This window comes from Nerophis ophidion, linkage group LG25 (assembly GCF_033978795.1).
Source record: "Nerophis ophidion isolate RoL-2023_Sa linkage group LG25, RoL_Noph_v1.0, whole genome shotgun sequence".
Classification (NCBI taxonomy): domain Eukaryota; kingdom Metazoa; phylum Chordata; class Actinopteri; order Syngnathiformes; family Syngnathidae; genus Nerophis; species Nerophis ophidion.
Genome location: NC_084635.1, coordinates 36,892,425 through 36,898,242, shown reverse-complemented (window position 1 = coordinate 36,898,242; position 5,818 = coordinate 36,892,425).

The window sequence follows — 5,818 nt, the reverse complement described above, 5'->3', positions numbered from 1 at the left end:
TATGTTTGTTTGGTTAAATGTTGTATTTAGAAGGTATGTATGTTTATTTATTTACAAAAAAGTGCATGTGTGTAAGTACATATTTTTGTATTATTTGTTAAAGGGCAACTTAAATGTAAATGCTGAATGACTATATTTCTTTTTGTATTACAAAATTATTAGAAAAGGTAACGTAATTGAATGTAAACATTTTTATGTTGGGCATATAAGCTTTTTTGCTTCTGCCTGTTTCAGTCATGTTATTCATTTTTGAATCGTGATCCATGTTTGAATATGTTTTTGTTAGACTGAAAATAAACTGAAACTGAAACTGAAACTTTCATTCTTATTTTGTGAACCAGTGTCTACTTTGGACATTTGTTCTGGGTTTTCAAACTGTTTTCACCAAGTACCACCTCAGAAAACACGTGACTTTCCAAGTACCAGTCAGGACTAACATTAAAATGCAGTAGTGTAGTAGGCCTAAGAATTTATTAAAAACAAGGCAGAAGTTATATTTAGGAAGTATATTTAAGTATTTGGCAATTGTAACATTACACATAGTGTGAAAAGTAACACTGGGTTTGAATATTTTGTTAAGTGATACTTTGGCGCACCACTGGTGTAAAAATCAGCAGTTGACAGTATTTCTTCTGTCTGAAACAATTTTCGAGGAACAAAAAAGTGTGGACGCTGGCTTTTAGGAGGTTCAAATGTCCATGCAAGGATCTGTCAATGTGTTTACACTTGTCAAAGCTCCTCAATACAATTTGTTTTCAAAGCCTCACCGCATTACAAAAAAGTTATCCTTTTTTTTTTAATTCTTTTAAATCAAACTTAAATATAATTTGATGATTTTTTTGTGCAAAAACTAAATCATGGGAAATAAATGTTAATGTTTTTTGTGCAAAAGAACAAATTTAAACATACATTTTTAATAAATTTTATTATTATCATTATTTTTTATTTTTTTTTCTCACCCCCCATTGTTTACTTGTATCTCACCTTTTTTGTAAGGGGCGTTGGAAGTTGGCAGACCCGTCAGCGATCCTGTTCTGTCTCCCTATAATGTTTGATCCTGTTCTGTCTCCCTGTAGTATCTGATCCTGTTCTGTCTCCCTGTAATGTTTGATCCTGTTCTGTCTCCCTGTAATGTCTGATCCTGTTCTGTCTCCCTGTAATGTCTGATCCTGTTCTGTCTCCCTGTAGTGTCTGATCCTGTTCTGTCTCCCTGTAATGTTTGATCCTGTTCTGTCTCCCTGTAATGTTTGATCCTGTTCTGTCTCCCTGTAGTGTCTGATCCTGTTCTGTCTCCCTGTAATGTTTGATCCTGTTCTGTCTCCCTGTAATGTTTGATCCTGTTCTGTCTCCCTGTGATGTCTGATCCTGTTCTGTCTCCCTGTAGTGTCTGATCCTGTTCTGTCTCCCTGTAATGTTTGATCCTGTTCTGTCTCCCTGTAATGTCTGATCCTGTTCTGTCTCCCTCTAATGTTTGATCCTGTTCTGTCTCCCTGTAATGTCTGATCCTGTTCTGTCTCCCTGTAATGTCTGATCCTGTTCTGTCTCCCTGTAGTGTCTGATCCTGTTCTGTCTCCCTGTAATGTTTGATCCTGTTCTGTCTCCCTGTAATGTTTGATCCTGTTCTGTCTCCCTGTAATGTTTGATCCTGTTCTGTCTCCCTGTAGTGTTTGATCCTGTTCTGTCTCCCTGTAGTGTTTGATCCTGTTCTGTCTCCCTGTAATGTCTGATCCTGTTCTGTCTCCCTGTAAAGTTTGTCTGCTCTTGAATGGGACTGTGCTGAAAATTTGTATTTCCCCTCAGGGAAATAAAAAGGTAATAAAGTATTTCTGATTCTGATTCATTACACTTTTTTTTTTTTTTACATCTCTGATCACAGTATAAGCGTTCCTTAGAAGCGGTAGAAAATGGATCAGAAAAGACAGATTTAAAAAAAAAATAATAATAAAAATAATAATAATAACAATTTTAAAAATTTAAACTTCGGACTTCACGCGGGACGGATTTTGGATGCTGGCGGACCAGATTCGGCCTGCAAGCCGTAGTTTGGGGACCCTTAGTTTAGGGAATGATGTCATTAGATTCAGGAAAAGATTTGAATGCTGGAATAAATCATGAAATAAATAATGATTCAATTATTAAATCAAATATTTATTTCATAATTTAAAAAATAATGTACTTTTAAATTAAATAAAATGCGAAGAGGTGGCGACTTGTCCGGGGTGTACCCTGCCTTCCGCCCGATTGTAGCTGAGATAGGCGCCAGCGCCCCCCGCGACCCCGAAAGGGAATAAGCGGTAGAAAATGGATGGGATGGACAAATAGCAACACATTTGTGTATTCAATCTCAATTATAATTATTGACCAAGTTCAAAATGAGCAAGGAGACTCTGGACTGTTGGACTCCCAGACAAATTTCACTTCTAAATGTGACAACTGCTACCAAGTTTTCAGCAAATTAATGACATACTCTCAAGTAAAGTTGATATAATTTACTAACATTAAATTCATCAATTACCGAAAAACGACTGAAGTGTATACTTACAAATTTAGCATAAAAAGCTAACATAACGGTAATTATCTTTGAAGTGACAACATATTTGACGCTGAGATTCATACCTGTAAAATTTGCAACAAAAAAAAAAGCTAGCATGCTAAAATGAACATCCATCAATTACAAAATTAGCAATTAAAAAGCTAGCAACAGGTAGCATCCATCAAGTGACAAATTGTTCAGGTGTATACCTGTAAAATTAGCACACAAAAAACCAGCATGCATCAATTAACAAAATATGGCTGAGGTGTATCTCTACAAATTCGGCTTCGAAAAAGCTTGGTTGCTAAAAAGGTACATCATCCATCAAGTGACAAAATATTTGACGCTGAGCTGTATACTGTACATGTAAAATTAGCAAACAAGCTAGCATGCCAACAATAGCGTGCATCAAGTACCAAAATATGATTAGTGTGTAATTACAAAATTAGCATTAAAAAATCTAGCAACAGGTAGCATCCATCAAGTGACAAAATAATTGACGCTGAGGTGTATAGCTGCGAAATTGGCAACAAAAAAAGCTAGCATGCTAACATTAGCAAGCATCAGGTACCAAAATATGATTGAAGTGTATCTCCACAAAATTGGCTTTAAAAAGCCTGGGTGCTAACAGGTTTCATGCGTCAAGTGACAAAATATTGACGCTGAGGTGTATAGCTGCGAAATTGGCAACAGAAAAAGCTAGCATGGTAATATCAGAATGCGGGCGTTGTGACATGGGCCGTTAAAGAAGAGCTTCGGACAACAAATGGCTCCAGGGCCGCACTTTGGAAATATGAAACAGAATTAAAGCAAGTTCCCTATTTTGGTTTAAAACGTGGTAAATTACTATTTTGAGTGTTACCATAAAGTTGCCATTTGGTTCAAAACATGGTAAGTCATCATTTCGGGTGGAACCATGAAGATACCGTTATGGGTCAAAATATGGCAAGTTACCCATTTGGGTCTAAACATGGTAAGTTACCTTTTTGGGGTGTAACCATGAAGTTACCATTTTGGGTCTAACAATGAAGTTACAAATTTGGTTCAAAACATGTTAAATTAGAATTTTGGGTGTAACCATTAAGTTCACCATTTTGGTTCAAAACATGGTAAATTACCATTTCGGGTGTAAACATGAAGTTAGCATTTTGGGCCAAAACATGGTAAGTTACCATTTTGGGTCTAACCATGAAGTTCAATATTTGGTTCAAAACATGGTAAATTGCAAGGAAGTTACCAGTTTGGATCAAAACATAAAGTTTCCATTTTGGTTCCAAAAAAAAAAAATTACCATTTTGGGTCCAAACACGGGGAGTTACCACTTGTAGTCCAAACATTATAAGCTTCCATGTTGGGCCTAACCATGAAGTTACCATTTTGTATCTAAACATAGTATGTTATCATCGGGGTCTAAACCAAAAGTTACCAATTTGTGTCCAAACATAACTAATCATCAGGGTCTAAACCTAAAGTTACCATTTTGGGTCAAAACATGCTAAGTCATCATTTCCGATGTAACCATGAAGTTACCCTTTTGGGTCAAAACATGGTAAGGGGCCATTTCGGGTCTAACCATGAAGTTCACCATTTTGGTTCAAAACACAGTAGGTGACCATTTCTGGTGTAACCCTGAAGTTACCCTTTTGGGTCGAAACATGGCAAGTTACCAATTTGGGTCTAACCATGAAGTTACCATTTTGGGCCAAAACATGGCAAGTTACCCTTTTGGGTCTAAATATGGTACGTTACCCTTTCGGGTCAAAACATGGTAAGTTACCATTTTGGGTCTAACCATTAAGTTCACCATTTTGGTTCAAAACACAGTAAGTGACATTTTCCGGTGTAACCATGAAGTTACCATTTTGGGTCTAACTATTAAGTTCACCATTTTGGTTCAAAACACAGTAAGTGACATTTTCCGGTGTAACCATGAAGTTACCATTTTGGGTCTAACTATTAAGTTCACCATTTTGGTTCAAAACACAGTAAGTGACATTTTCCGGTGTAATCATGAAGTTACCCTTTTAGGTCTAAACATGGCAAGTTACCCTTTTGGGTCTAAACATGGTAAGTTACCATTTTGGGTCAAAGCATGGTAAGTTACCATTTTGGTTCTAACTATGAAGTTCATCATTTTGGTTCAAAACACAATAAATGACCATTTCCGGCGTAACCCTGAAGTTACCCTTTTGGGTCTAAACATGGCAAGTCACCATTTCGGGTCAAAACATGGTAAGTTACCATTTTGGGTCTAACCATTAAATTCACCATTTTGGTTCAAAACACAGTACCATTAAGTTCACCATTTTGGTTGAAAACACAGTAAGTGACCATTTCCGGGGTAACCATGAAGTTACCATATTGGGCCAAAACATGGCAAGTTACCCTTTTGGGTCTAAACATGGTAAGTTACCATTTTGGGTCAAAGCATGTTAAGTTACCATTTTGGGTCTAACTATGAAGTTCACCATTTTGGTTCAAAACACAGTAAGTGACCATTTCCGGTGTAACCCTGAAGTTACCCTTTTGGGTCGAAACATGGCAAGTTACCAATTTGGGTCTAACCATGAAGTTACCATTTTGGGCCAAAACATGGCAAGTTACCCTTTTGGGTCTAAACAAGGTAAGTTACCATTTTGGGTCAAAGCATGGTAAGTTACCATTTTGGTTCTAACTATGAAGTTCACCATTTTGGTTTAAAACACAGTAAATGACCATTTCTGGTGTAAACCTGAAGTTACCCTTTTGGGTCTAAACATGGCAAGTTACCCTTTTGTGTCTTAACATGGTAAATTACCATTTTGGGTCAAAGCATGGTAAGTTACCATTTTGGTTCTAACTATGAAGTCCACCATTTTGGTTCAAAACACAGTAAATGACCATTTCCGGTGTAACCCTGAAGTTACCCTTTTGGGTCTAAACATGAGAAGTTACCTTTTCGGGTCAAAACATGGTAAATTACCATTTTGGGTCTAACCATTAAATTCACCATTTTGGTTCAAAACACAGTAAATGACCATTTCTGGTGTAACCATGAAGTTACCATTTTGAGTAAAAACATTTAGGTAAGTTACCATTTTGGGTCTAACTATGAAGTTCACCATTTTGGTTCAAAACACAGTAAAGGACCATTTACGGTGTAACCCTGAAGTTACCAATTTGGGTCAAAACATAAGTTATCATTGGAGTCTATCTTGCTGAATAAATATTTCTCTGAAAACTATCTAAATCAACAAACCTATTTTATATATATATATATATATATATATATATATATATATATAT